Source organism: Lycorma delicatula, chromosome 11 (assembly GCF_047948215.1).
Source record: "Lycorma delicatula isolate Av1 chromosome 11, ASM4794821v1, whole genome shotgun sequence".
Taxonomy (NCBI): domain Eukaryota; kingdom Metazoa; phylum Arthropoda; class Insecta; order Hemiptera; family Fulgoridae; genus Lycorma; species Lycorma delicatula.
The window spans coordinates 71,625,097-71,641,700 of record NC_134465.1 but is presented as its reverse complement, the minus strand read 5'-3'; positions in this window follow the sequence as shown (position 1 = coordinate 71,641,700).

Genomic DNA, 16,604 nt, shown 5'->3' with positions numbered 1-16,604 from the left:
AGTGATGCAACCAACCTCTTCCCGTAGCCGTCTTCCCCGGAGCATGTAATTTACTAAGTTATCAGGGATAATCCATGATAGTCCCAGGAGTCTCCTGACTCCTTCCCGTAGTCTACGGTAAAAAATTACGAGTTCCGGGGTATCCTCCTCTTCACAGTAGATACATATTGATTTGGCTCGTCTTCTGAAGCAGAACAGATAGGAACCAAATTCCCCGTGCCCCTAATAATGATTTATCTGGCCGTATACGTTAACACTTTGTACTTTTATAATATACTAGCTCCCCGTCGCAGCTTCGCCCGAGCTATACGATTACTTGCGTTTACCATAGCGGTCAATCTTTTTATTATGCTTTTTAGTCGAGTAACTGGAGGCCATTCACAGATAAAAATGGTGGGAGTAACTGTGTTCGTTGAGCCAAAGGGGCCGAAAAACTTCGTACCCCCTTAAAAAAATCGCAATTCAAAAAAGCCCGAAAATTGTTATTAAATATATATCTGAAGATTATTTTCAAGCCCAAATCTATTGAATATCTCGTTTAATATAGTCGGGATTGGGAAAATTAACAATCATTGTTCAAAATTATTTTACCCTTCTTCAATCTGCTTTCAAGGTCGACCATTTCAAAAATCTAGAATTGGTTTATTCTCATGAAGCTTACATTCACCAAAAATCAGGTTGATTTCTTAATTTGTTGGTCTCAATTGTTATGTGCGACTAACTACTACTTTCCTACATAACGGATGCAATTACTTATGCAATATGACAACCGGTTGTTATGATTTTACTATTTTATAACTTTTTTAATCTAATTATGTTAATTTTAACTTTAATACTTTTAAATTAAAACAAAACTTCCTGATGTTGGTCGAATGACCAAAAGTAGTAGAAAAAACATAGACGAATTGTTGGTAAGGATGAATTTTAATTTATTTTATCTATATATAAAAAATCTTATATACCAACGGTGCCATGCTCGAAAAATTAAACTTTTCTAAAATTATTCATACGATTGATTCAGTTCAAACCCAGCTCGCACAGTGATATATGCTCACAGTTCACAGTTCATTAATTCAATTCGTTAAAATGTCTTCAACCAGCAAATCTCCACTATTACATATATATTATAGATAGGTAGATATCATAAGAAAGCTACCTATTGTAATGGGTACCATGATTCGACTTCCGGAAAATTTCTACATATCTTCGCGTTTCACATTTCCCAGATCCCAAAACCACCGTCAGCTCAAAAGTTTATATATACATTTATATATATTTCACTTTTTTGTGGACACGATAACTGTCGTAATTTTACGCCAATCACGTTCAAATTGTTCCTTAAAAATAACTCATCCCAAAATGGATGAGGAAGTGGAAATGAGGGGGCTTTTTCGAAAAAAAACAACAAAATATCGCTATTACTTTCTTATTAAGTAATATATCGAATTCGTTTAAAATTTCTACTGTTCTTTGAATATGGGCCTAAAAATTATTTAAGTAAATTTTTTTTATATCACCAACCATTGGCCCAGTGGGTGAAAAGAAATGGAGTTTCGAAGACAAAAAAATCATACCTCCCTTAACAGGCACGATATCGAATCGGTTTGACATGGCCGTTAGTCCTCCAAACATTACCTAAAACTTTTGTCTGAAATAATTTTTTATGTCATGTTTAACTTAACAGTAGATACGGCAGATAAAGGAACGTCAACGTTCCAACTTACAACATCATAACTAACCACGCTTCTAACTTGCTCCATTCAAATTATTTCGATATTCAATTGAGCGTAACTCAAGAACGACTCAACCAATCTTCATCAGATTTTCACATGCACAACTTAAGATACACTATTTATATAATCAACTCTTACGGCAAGAGAGGACCAAAACAAAAATCAACAAAATATTGCGCTATTACTTTGTTATTAAGTTAAATATCGAATTTTTAAACAAATTCGATATTCCTACTATTCTTTTTATAAGGACCTAAAACGTATCAAGTAAATCTTTTTTATATCACCAACCATTCGCCCAGGAGTGGAAAAAATGGGGTTTCAAAGACAAAAAAAAATCATACCTCCCTTAATAGGCACGATATCAAATCATTTTTAACATGGTCGTTAGTTCTCTAAACATTAACTAAAACTTTTGTCCGAAACATTTTTTGATATGACCAACCCTTACGGCAAGGGATGACCAAAATGTTTTTGGAAATCTAAGAAGAGGAAGCTTGTCGTATGCTAAACATGTGAACCTTTTTTCACATGCAACCATTATTGTATTGAGTAAAATTTGAAATTTTTCTTAACTTTAAGCTGGAAATCTTTTTTATTCCTTACTTAGCACCGGTGAAATCTAACTCCGCCTTCCGGCGTGCCGAAAGGGATTTTATTTTAGTGATTTTTCGAGATGAAATATATCTATAAACCTCCTCAGTTATGCCAAGAAACATAGGTAAAAATTTGGTTACGATTGATCGAGTAGTTTTTTTTTATCCCGAAAAACAAAACTCTCTTCCTCTTTATATAATAGTATAGATATAACTGAATTTTGTGACTTTTACGTATTGAGGAATTTTTAATTTAGCTTCTATCAATTTGCAAGCACTGTTACAATAAGTGTTAATATTTTTGATGTACGAGCTTTCATTCCGCAGCCGATGAGATGTTTTAGGTGAACGATTCGGACACACAGCAGCTAGATCTGAAGCGCATGAAATATGTATATGTGGAGAGAAAACACATGAGTGTGACCCATGTAAAGACCCTCCAATCTGCGTTAACTGTAAAGGGCATCACAACTGTCGTTCTAGGAATTGCCCTACATATAAATTAGAAACAACCATACAGGAAGTTAAAACGCTTCAGAAGGCCAGTAATCCTGAAGCGAAGAAAATTGTTAATCAGCGTACACTACGACCATCGACTTATGCAGACGAAGTGGCTGCCCCTTCCAACATCTAAAATTAATGTGGAGCAGTTGCTTAACACGATGGCACCAAGTCTTGCGACAATGATTGAAAGAATCATTGATTCAAAGATTGAGTCGACTCATCGGAGAAAACAAAGTAAAGATGAGACGGCTCAACCACGGACTGACGCCATTGACACGAGAGACGCACCAGCGCCGTTTAAAAAACCAGCCAAATCTGCGATCGTAAAGCCACCAACTAGTGTAAAAATTAAAAATCTTGACTTATCTGATAAAGAGAAACAGATCACTCCGTCGACTAGTCACAAGCCTAAAGAAATTGTGACAAGAAAATCCGAGTCTACCGAAATGGAGGTGCAAGTTATTATTGAAAAAGCACCAGACGCAGGTGATATAAAAACTGCAACAATGGAGGCTCCAAAAGCTCACAGAACAGCTTCGGTGAGAGAATCTATTTCAGCTGGACCCATCACTGCAGTAGAGATAGAATCCAGCTCATCAGCCGCGGAAAGTGTATCGCTTGCTAGTTTAGATTCAATTGCAAAGATGTTAACAGCACCAATGAAGCTTTCATCACCTGATGTAAGCCGGCGAACGTCATTGGCATCAGAAAGAGAAGACGATGCCATGTCCGAGGCCTCAGACACTCTTTCGTCAGAAGTTGAGGCCGTTCGCAGGATGGAAAAACGGTGCAAGAAAGGCTGGCCGAAAGGAAAGCCTAGAAGTAATTTGTTGGATTTGAAATTATAGAAGAATGTGAAATTTTGAACATTTTTTCATGAGAATGTGAATTATTGAACCTTTTTTTTTATTTTTTATTTTTTTGAAGTGAGATGGGGCTAATGACCAAAGTAGTCGATGCCCCTAAAAACCTCAAAAAAAAAATATATTTTTGCATTGTTTTATAATTAATTCATATTATCTAAATCATTGCAATGTGTATGCCACTTTTAAGTATTATAATTTTATATTTTTTCAAACCATTACGAATGAATAATCCATTATACAATGGTTTGTACAACATTATTCATACAGGACTCTTACCCAGTCACGTGTCACGAGGCATATTTGCATAGAAGTTCCATTTTAGTTAATTTGTTTTGCGATAATCAAAATTACAATTTAAGTTAATTATTTGAAACTTACGAAGATAAAACTAATTTGTTTATATTAATGAGAATTATGATGTAAAGCTCTATTTAATTCAATGGAAAAAATTTGATTTGATTTGAGCTGTTATCCAGACATTACTCATTTATTAAAAAATAACAAAAAGGAAAACATGATAAGGTTGTATGATTTCTCATCACTAGTTAGTAACAGGAAAATAAAGTAAAAATTCTAAATGATTTTCAGTAAGCAGAAGGATGTATCGGAGTGAAAAATTTGAAGATAATTTTTTGTCAGACACACCTAGTTAGTTATTCTCGGAACCGTCTCGCGTCGACTACATTGAACTACAAATTTTCCGAGTTTGAGTTTGAGCAGAAAAAAATGTTTTCATTAAAATTATTTTTTTTTTTAGTTAAATATAACTCAAGAGAAGTTAATTAATAAATTATAACCACTCTTATTTACGCAACCGATTTTAGATAAAATAATAAAGTAGTAAACAATATAAAAAAGTCTGGAAGAAAAGTATGAAACTATCTCTACCTTAAAGGTTAAAAGGAGAAAAAAAGATTAAAAAAGCTAGATACTTTCATTTACCAAGGATGTACAATTCAAAAATATTTTTTTAAGTTGAAAGAAAATAGAAGTGATTGGGATAAGATACAGAAATAAACTGTAATAAAAGCAGTCTTCACAGCAAAAAAATCAAATCGGTGAACACGTAACTCACTCAAAGTAATAAGAAAATCCACAAATTTCTAAAAACAGTTTCAAAATATAGTAATATAATTAAATCTTATTTAATTAGAACACTTTTTAATTTTCCGAATATACTGTGATATATGCTGCTGTGTAGGTAAACCATACCAGGAAAGTACATAGATAAAAAAATTGAAAAAAATCTATTTTAGTCAAACGGACGTTTGTGCGTTCGTCAATATATATATATGTATTTGACCGGTATTTGGTCTTATAATTCTGGATCCGTTAATACATTTTTTTTTAAACTTGGTAGATAGATACTACCTTCGAGAAGAAAGAATATATTTAATTTTTGCAAAAATTGGATAAAAGATGGGAAGTGTTTTGGCCGAAATAGAATTTCAAATTTTTACTAGGAAACATTTTTTTTTTGTCTTTAGTAATTTGACTGGTTTGATGCAGTTCTCCAAGATTCTCTATCTAGTGCTAGTCGTTTCATTTCAGTATACCCTCTACATCCTACATCCCTAACAATTTGTTTTACATATTCCAAACGTAGCCTGTCTACACAATTTTTCCCTTCTATCTGTCCTTCCAATATTAAAGCGACTATTCCAGGATGTCTTAGTATGTGGCCTATAAGTCTGTCTCTTCTTTTAAATATATTTTTCCAAATGCTCCTTTCTTCATCTATTTGCCGCAATACCTCTTCATTTGTCACTTTATCCACCCATCTGATGTTTAACATTCTCCTATAGCACTACATTTCAATAGCTTCTAATCTTTACTTCTCAGATACTCCGATTGTCCAAGTTTCACTTCCATATATAGCGACACTCCAAACATATATTTTCAAAAATCTTAAAAGTATATGTTTGACATATACTTAAGCAAAAGGATTTTCTTAAAAAGTTGAAGTTTTTTATCGAGATAAATTACCAGAAATTTTTATTCTATGAATAATTTTTATTCTATTTATAGAATATTCTATTTATTTTTTATGTTTATTCTATTTTTATTCTATACCCTCTCCCCCAAAAATGACTAAATCTATTTTTTTGTAGCTATATCTTGCTTTAGTAAAGGCGTTTTTTGCATCTGCATTTTCTACATCAATAGGCCTTTAAGAGACTAAACATTTTTTGCCTATCCATTCCAATAAACTATGCTAATTAAAAAAAAATGTAATTTATTTTAAATTTAAAAACATCTCACAAGTTACCTGTAGCATTTAAAACATAAAAAACTTAATTTTTCGATAGCTCTTATTCTTCAGTATTTCTTAAAAAAAGTTAACCAAAATGTTTCACCCTCTTCCTAGAAAATTAAAGCTTTGTTTATTTGGAATTATTGATGAATTTTTGTATATTTTAAAACAATAATTTTTAAAAAATTTCTTTTTAATTTTTTAACACTACTTAGGAATTATTCGTAAAAGATTAATTTTACTCGATTTATTCCCTTTAATGTGGGAACGTCCAGAATTAAACAAAAAAAAAACCGTTTACGCAATTTCAAATATTTAATGCTCAAAACGAATTCTATTCAAAAACTTTATGTATAAACAAATTATTTTCATAAGAAAACGAAAAAATAACAACCCATATATTTCATATTTTACAATCTTCAGATGGTATCCCTATTGTCAAACTTCAAATATGGACCTAATCAGACGGAAAACATAAGGTTCAGTAAATGTAAAATTCAATAAAATTATAAATTAATAAAATATATTTATTTTTTTTAATACTTATTCTAATTGCTTACCGGTTCGGTGACACTTTTCCTCATAGAATTTGTTTTAAAACATAAACGAATTTGTCAAAGCGAATCTATATATAGAGAAAGATTTCCAATACCAAAATTTTTTATAACATTAAAACCGTTAAACAAATCGAGTTACATCTAAAAAACCGTGATTTTTGTTACAGGATTAAGCTTGTGTGTAAAAGTAATATAATTTATTCCAATAGATGAAAAACTAGATAAAATAACAAAACTCGAATCAAAAGTCACTGTCCTTATAAATCATCCTTCAAAACTGTTTAAATCGTCAGTAGAAGGAAATTTTATGATGGGAAACCAAAGAAATAATGTTCAAAAATTGGATTAAATTCACTCAGACAGACAATATCAAACAAAAAATATTTCGAAAATTAAAACGGTTTAATTGTAACCAGTCATAAAGACTTTGGAGCTCCAGAACAAACCAGTTCGTTCAATTTTTTTTTATTAAGAAAACCGGAAGGAAAGACTTAAATCTTTTTTTGTTAAAGTTGTTGTATATATCTTAAAACTTGCGAAATTATTGTTGAAACTAACTGTGATCACCAGGACGGAGATTTCTTTGAAAAAGAAATAATTTTGTGTTTAACGGGGGAACTCAGTAGGAAATGTAGAGAAGTATTCACTCAGTTTACATCATATCTTCGTGAATGAAGCTTTCCTTTAAAAATAGTGGAAAAAAAATGTAAAAACAAATTAGAAATTAGATTTAAATCTAATCTAAAAAGAGATGGATTTGTGAAACAAATTATAAATTATTTAACTCATATCCAAAACCCAAGTTTATAAATTTAGGATATGATTTTCGAGGTTACTTGATAGTTATTTTGGTCAAATCGAGAACGCCTTGAATGGGGAAAATCAATCCAACAGTTCTGGAACATAAATAGCGAATTCAATTAACAAATTATAGTGTAAACAGCACTAAATTAAATTCAAAGAACACCTGTAATTGTGTAAATTAAAATTCCAATTATCAACAACATAAAAAGTGTAAACCCTAGTACTTTTGGAGCTGTTACTCCAACTTTAGGGATTTTCTAAAAGATGTTAATTTAAAAAATAAAATCAATTCGTTTTTTTTTTCAAAATTAAATCAATTGAATTTAAGAATAAAATCAATTCGTACGTCAATAAGACAGTAACGTCATATTTGTAAGATGTTTGTGACTATGATTAGATAATAGTAATTAGATAATCCTAGTTGTTAGATAATAGTCGCAAACATCATACAAACATGACTCTTACTGTCTCATTGACGTACGAATTAATTTTATTTTTCACGACCTACTATTATGAACATAACGGTTTTCTTTAAAAACGATTTTGATTCGAATTTATATTAAAATCTATTAGAAAATCCCTGAAGATGGAGTAACAGCTCCGAAAGTACCAGGATTTTCACTTATTAAATTGTTGGTAAGTGGAAATTTAATTTATATAATTGTATTAATACCAACGGTGCCAAATGCTTAGTAAATTACATTTGTAATTTTTCAGTTCATAAGAGCTGAATGTTATCCCAAAGAATTTCAATGCACTTATATCAAGACGTCAGAGAGAAAAAACTAATGTTTGAAAATTTTAAGTTAAAAGCAAAAAAAAAAAATACTAGTCAGGTCTTGGGACCTTTATTCCCTGCACTCACAGTCGAATTTAATAATGTTGAACATGTAAAAAATCTGATGTGGACACCACATAACTTCCTTATACGCCTATAAAATTATATATATACACACAATTTTGAAAATGAAAAGTACATAAAAGTTTACTCCATTAATAACTTTATTATTGATATTTATTTTTTTTTATTGTTATTATTGAATTATTATATATCGTAAAACTTTTTTTCAATGAGAGGTTAATAATTATTAATAAATCAATATATTCAAATTAAAAAAAGAAAGGAGATGACATCTGATTTGAACCGATATTCCTTCCCCTTTTAAGATCGAAATATATCATTAATTAAAATTTCATTTGGCTATTACTCTGGTACCAATGAAAGTCTCACATATGATATATCATTGAAAAGCGCTCAATGAGGGCTTATTACTGGAGTTAAGAAAAAGTAAAAAATCCAATTTTTTTTAGATTTTGAGCTTTTTTGGATACTTTTAGTTCAGCCGATTGCAACCGAAAGGAAAGGTGCACAACTAGATGTTACAACAATACTAAATCCGAAATTTCATTATTCTACGGCTAATCGTTTTTGAGTTACGCGAGATATGTACAGACGTCACACCGAAACTAGTTAAAGTGGATTTAGGGATATTCAAAATGGATATATCTGTTGAAATCTGAAAACCGAAACTTATCGCGATCACAATACTTCCTTTACTTCGTACAAGGAAGTAAAACGGCCTCAATTCGAACAAATTACAAGTGACATACTTGTATAACTCAATCATAATATTATTGTTATTATTCTTTATAACATTGTAACGTAATAAAATAATAATACAAAGAAATAGTAAATTACAAATACTTGAAAATTTTATTAAACTTTAAACATGCAAATAATTGGGAATTACAAAATTAAAAGCTTTATTGTAATGATCAACTATAATTTGATAATCCATTAAAATGAAAGATTAAAGTAATTTAAGTAATATATTTGTATATTTATATAAAAGCCGTCCTGAAATGAAAATTTACAATATTTTAATTTTTAATTATCACAAAGAAGATTAATTTAAGTTAAAAAAGTGTATTTACTAATAATTATTTTATGATCGTAACTGATATTTTTTCTATTAATATTTTATACATAAAAATGTATAAGTTAAATAAATTGTTTGTTATACTATATTCAATTATTATAATTTTAAACGTAAATTTTATAAAAATTAGTGATTGTTTTACCGTTAATTAAGTACAAAATTAATGAAGATAATAATGTAGGAAAAATGACAGTGATACCAACATTAAAAAATTTAAATATAATACAACCAGGAATATTTAGTAAAAATTGTACAACGGATTAAATAGGTTTTAAACCTGCAGAGGAATTAATATTTTCACATAAAGATAAGTACGACACAACCAACATCGGTGCATGTCCGACCGTTTACAAAACTTATAAAATTAATAAAAAATATACGCGGAATAAATTCTTAATAGCTAAATATTTTGATGAATGTGAAGGATCAAGTTTGTTCTAAAAGTGGACATCATAAATGCGTACAAATAAAATATCGTGTTCCTGCAACATATTTATTTATCTTCAGACGGTAATATATAAACAGAACATTTTACAATACCTGTCGGTTGTATATGTACGGCGTTATTGGCACAAATAACTGAATTTAATGGAATTCCTATTGTTAATTAGTTTAAATATTAAAGTAAATATAGTGTAAGATAATGCGTAAAATATGCATAAGAATGCATTATGAATTAACCAGTGATTAAGTTAATTTTTTTGATATAAATTTATGTTTTTATAAAATATATTATTTATGATTTAGATTTTTATAACTATATATATATATATATAAATATAAATATAATATATATATATATATATTAATAAATAAGAAAAGTTGATAAAATAATTGAAGATGAATAATTTGTTAAAATAGGCAAACAATAATATCATTCTACTTAGTTATTATTTTAACAAATAGAGTAATATGTGATTATAAGTTGTTTTTTTCTTAAAATAACTTAGAAAAAAACAACTTATAATCACAGATTACTCTATTTGTTAAAATATTTTGTATTCATGATTTTTTTATTTACGTTTTATTCATATATTATAAAAAAGACTTTTATAAACATTATAAAAAGACTCTTGTAAAAAATACTGAATATTATCTATAATTTAAAAAAGACTGTATTATCTACGTAAAACAAAAGGTATATAACAATAAAATCACAATAATATTTGTTAATTCAACCTTTTCAAATCAGTTGTTAATTTAAAAATTCCTATTATTTCTTTCATTACACTAATTGGGTATTAAAATAAATTAGAATAGAAATTACACTGAAATATCATTTACATGTATTTTCCATAAAACCTAAAGCTACATAATACTAAACAATCATCATTAAACGTAAAAATTGCAGAAAAAAAAATAATAAAAAAGGAAAAAAAAATATAATAACAAAAACGCTGAAAACACAGTTATAGAACTTCTCCTTCATGCGGGTTTTTCTGATGAACGGCTTACACACATATACATACACATATAACTTAATTTAAAATATTTATAATTATATTTAAATACAATATTATTTGTTTATTTAATTCAATTATTCTAACTAAAGCCCGTGCGCGTACCATATTTCATTTGCGCGGGTGTGGTGGTACTAGCGGCCACTTTAAATAAGTTTTTACAATTTAAATATTATTCATTTATTTAATTTTACCGCTCACCTGTGACATCACAACAAGCAGACGATTACATCAGTAGTCCGGCCGATAAGTGGGGTGTAGAATGTGTAATGGAGGTGGTCGGGTTAATACCCCACTTTGATGGGGAAAAAATTTGTGGTTCCAACGAGATGCTAAGAGGAAAAAACTCCTACGAAGAAGATGTACTGTACTGCCTCCTACAACATTTCAAAATTATTATTTTTTGGAGTGGGGGTGCAATTTAGCAAAAATCTTTTTACATAAAAGATGATTTATTTTATAATTCTTCACAAAAATATTTAAAAAGAAAGAAAATGCAACGAAAATTACCCCTTGCACTCTCTTCTGTTACTCTTAAAAATTAAAATCATTTTTACGGGTGGGGGTGAAATTTATCAAAAGATTTGATTTACAAAAATTGTTCATTAATATTTAAAAAATTATCAAAACAAAAATTTTACCTTAATTATGCAAAATCTGGAGACGATTTCGTTTTTCCTCCTGTACCCCCATCCACTGACATTTTGAATTGAAAATTTAATAGCATTAATGCCCCTATTAGAGTAATTTTTAGCCCAGTTTGGTGGAAATGGGTGAAATAATTTTGGAAATATAAGGCGATTTTACACGCAAACATACGTACGAAAAATGGCATCAGAAATTTCGATGCCATTTTTCAGTTTTCTGGGGTAAGGACCCCAGAAATTGATGAATTGACCCCTAAGGAGGGGTCAATTCATCAAGATTCGGAGAAAACCGGATATATACAATTTTGACCGATCACCATACTTTCCCTTCTATATAGATATAGCTGCTATATAGAAGGGAAAGTAATATAAACTTTCAAATAAACAATATTTTGGAAAAAATGATATAAAACGAGTATTTTAGCAGAGATTCCTTAATATAAAAATTACAAGTACAAATAATTGTTGTAATTTTAAATAATTTCAATAGAACGCGTAAATCTAAAACATTTTGCTCAAAACGATTAAAATTTCAACTGAAGACTGCCTAGCATGACTTAATGCGCATCTCCTTTATAGTCTAAACAGATAAAATTAATCAAAAGAAAGATAAAGATTGAATCAAAACCTCTAACGAATCAAAAAGATACGCGCTTGAATAAAATTTAACATTAGGAGGATAACCGATTAATGTTAGTATGATTGGAAAATTTGCACAAAATCATTTTTAATAAATTAAAAAAAGTTGTTAGATACTGGTTTCCTGTCTTTTTACAACAGCGAAGTAGGGCATTACTATTGATAAAGATAAGAGACACTACCGCTGTATTATATTGAACATGTTGTGACATTCTACGTCCTATTTTTACTTTGGGTTGTTCTCTATAGGAAAGAGAAGGAACAGTTTACAAAAACCTTTCCGTTTTTATACGGAATGTATGTACCGAATGAAAACTGATATTTGATCAAATTTTCCACCGATAGGTAAGGAGAATAAATGTGTGTATTTACTAGGAATACATGTTTGTTAGGTATCGTAAAAAATGAATTTTACAAGCAACCTGAGATGAGATAAAATTTCCTCCCATAAATGGCACGGTCATTCTATTGATAAAAGAATAAGAAACTACTTTAACTAGAGGAAAAAAGAACATTTCTACTGCCTTATTCACTGAGATTTACACTATAGCATATTGGAGTTAAATTTTCACTAAATGAGAGAAATGTTCGCTTCAGTTTTACATGATGTACCATAATTCTATTCCCTGAAAGGACTGACATGTAAAATGAAAAACATTACTTTCAGAAAAAAATAATCTAATTATTATTTTTTTTGAGGTCAAAGGAGGATATAAAATAGTGCTATCGTTCGGGGGGGGGGGAATTGATGTCTAATAAATTTTACCATTAAATGTCTGATAAAAGCCTTCTGTTACTGTCGGGTAAGACAGTAACAGCTTCTACATGTGTACTTGGTCAGCTCTTGCTAGAAAATCTTATTCCCATGCATCCTTAGTCAGATGGTGATAATACCACCATATTTTTGAAGCTCAAAGAGAAGATAACAAAAAATATTTCAAATAATACAGAAGTTAGACAAGGAGATTGAGTTTCACCACCTATTTTTTAATACACAGAATATATCACGAAGTTCTCCTGGGACTTTCGTAACCTATTCTACTCGTCTGGGGATGTATGAAAAGTATTGTATACAAAACAAAAATACATTCTCGTGAGGAATTCAGGACAATCCTAAAGAACTAAAAAAAGAACAAAAGTGTGACAAAAAATGTGTTGAAAATGGCAGATTCATTTTTGAATAATTATTATATACTGGTACGTACACTTTTGTCTAGTGTACTGTTTCTAAATAGAATTAAAAACTTTTTTAACTTTTCTTTGTTTTATTTAATTTATCTTACACCATTTTGTTTAAAATTAAATTCTCTACAAATTTTGTTAAAACGTTTTACGTGTTATTACTCATTTAACAAAGTACGTCAAACATAAAAAACATAGATTTTAACTAAACTTATTGGTTTTCACCCCAGATTTCTCAAAAGCTACAGCAAATACGATTTTGGGACTGATTTTATTCAATTTTTCAGGTAAAAACCATAAGAAATTATTAATTTTGTTTCTTAATTAAAATCCTAAAAGTACACTGTGTACATTGACGTCATGTTGCGAACATGGAAAAATTTTATTTAGCTGGATGATGATGAGAAGTGTAGTTTATTGTCGTATACTGATGATATGATCATAGTTCAAGAAATTAAAGGTGAAATACAGAAAGCAATATTTTCTCTACAGAAAATTGTTGCGTGTTACAGTTCTATTTTATCTGAAACTAACTAAGACTATTGAATTTGAGGAAAGATGAAAATTTGAGAACGAAAATTATGATCAACAATTTGAGTATACAGCAGGTCAGTAATTATAAACCCACCGGGTTGGTCTAGTGGTGAACGCGTCTTCCCAAATCAGCTGATTTGGAAGTCGAGAGTTCCAGCGTTCAAGTACTAGTAAAGTCAGTTGTTATTTTTACACGGATTTGAATACTAGATTGTGGATACCGGTGTTCTTTGGTGGTTGGGTTTCATTTAAATTAATCACACGTCAGTAATGGTTGAACTGAGACGGTACAAGACTACACTTCATTTACACTCATACATATCATCCTCTGAAGTATTATCTGAAAGGTAATTACCGGAGGCTAAACAGGAAAAGAAAGAAGGTCAGTAATTATAAGTGTTAAGGATGTGACATTTCATATGGAGAGGATGATGATATTAAGGATAAATTTGCCAAATTCCAAAACATCTCTGGAAAAATCCACTGTACATTAAGTAATAAAGTAAGGGTAGAAACACGTATAAAGTTTTACAACGCGTAGGCGGTTCTGCCTACACTTTATTTTGCAAGCAAAACCTGGACCAACTCGAAACAAAATTCAGGTTGTTGAAATGAAATTAGGAATTTACTTTGCGGTGTACCTTAACTGACAGATATACAAACATTAGTGTAAGAGAACATTTAGGAGTTTCGTCTGTAAAAAAAGAAATAAATAATTACAAGAAATTGCTGAAGGGAGGAGAGATGTTGGAAATCCTTTAAGGAGATACATAACTCATAGGTTCAATAACCTAATTCTTGACTGAAGAAGAGAGGAATATTTTTTTGTACCTCAGGTGCTTTACTTTTGTCACAACCGGTAAGAATGACTGAGAAATAATAAAAAAAATTATATATCCCGTATCGAGTAGTGATCAATTGCATACACCACAACTAATAAAAAATAGTAATGTGCAAGTCTGAATAGATTCTCAAATACAAAGGAACAGCTACTAGTAAAGTTTTAAACAATTAGTAAGTAGCGGTTTGAAAAGAAAACAATAAGGGCTTTGAATGTTCTCCAACTTTTGATATTCATATAAGTAATTCGTAAATTTTATGTACGATCACTTCATATGGGTAGAAAAACTCAGAAATTTTTATCTACGTCCTTTATTTCATTTTAGAATTAACTCGATACTTCAGAATACAAATCCGGAATTAAGCTTTTGGGTAAGAATGTTAATATATTTTTTTTCAAATACCTTACGGTGTATAGTAGAATATTCAAACAGCATCAGACTAACGTCCTACGTTTATTATACGGGCAAACAATTTATGGAATCTAATGGCACTACATTTAAAAGATTTAAAAAATAATTACAATCTCATACAAATCGTTCTTGATATAGTTCCATTAATTTAATCCTAATTACTAAAGTATATGAATAACATTCACATTAAAATAAAGTTAAAAGTAATTAAACATCTTTATTAAACTTCAGTTTTCTCATCCGTTTAACAAATACTAATATTAAAAACAGACATAAAAAAATAGATTTTCTGCCAACTCAGTAGGGGTGAAGAAGCTGTCATATTACATGGACGATAGGGTAGTAAATTTCATTAGTTTCAACAATGTTCATAATCAATCTTCTTACTAACGTAGAAATAATAAAACCAATATATATATATATATATATATTATTTTTTTAAGTAGCTAAATTAAAGAAATACATAGGATAAATTTCAGACAGTATTTTTTTTTCATATTTTTAATACACAAACGGTGTCTCGGGTGATTTATATATTAGTCTTTAACGAACAGTTTTCTAGCTAAAGATGCTGAAGTACTCTATAGTAATTTAAAAAATATTATGTTTGACTAAGATGTATTGTGCAATAATCTTTTCCCCCGTAGGCGAACTAATTTTATTATTATTATTACTATTATTACGTTGAGAAAAAGAGATAGAAACAGTGAATGAGTGAGAAGAAGGAAATAGAAAGTACTGTATCTCTCACACTCCTATATTCTTTAATATTTCATCATTGTGTACTTAGAAATATTTTCTCTTAACAAGACTTTTTTTATTTATCCGTTTTATGTATAATATAATAACAATAACAATAATAATAATAAAAAATAATAGTAATAAGAATAAAAATAAATAAATAAATGTATCACTTAAATAATAATTGGAAATTTAAAAACATAACTGGATAATAAATATATATAAATACGAATACGCACATTATTTTATTAAAAAAGAATATATAATTTATGACTAGATTGGGAGAAATTTGGATTATTTCAACGGTGGAACATAGCCTTCTTTAAACACATTTTACCCAATATATATATAAACAAATTTATATATATATAATACTTATGTATAAAGCCACAAGTTTGATTGTTTATCTGTCTATATGTTCATGCATCACGCGATAAAAAAACCCACTGATTGCTTTCAAATTTCCAGGATACATCCAGCCATTGACCGGGCCCTAGACAACTTGGGGGTGAATTTATGAATTAAAAATATTTATTAAAGAAAAAAACTGACAAAAAAGTTGTAGGATTTTCCCGCCATGAGGCTTTTTTGGATGCACGGCTTACACGCACAAATTAATTAAAAATATTTTCATTTTATTTAATTATAATATTTTTTTACTATTTAATTCAATGATTCTAACTAAAGCGCTCGCGCATACCGTATATCATTCGCACAATAGGCGATAATAGCGGCCACTTTAAATATTTTTTTTAAATTTAAATATTATTTATTTATTTAATTCTACCGCTCACCTGTAATGTTACAATATGCAACGTTGAAGACGACCAAAGCAGCTGTTCATCAGTACTATCTTAGCGTTCCTTGTGGTGAGAGGGGATACTAATGACACAC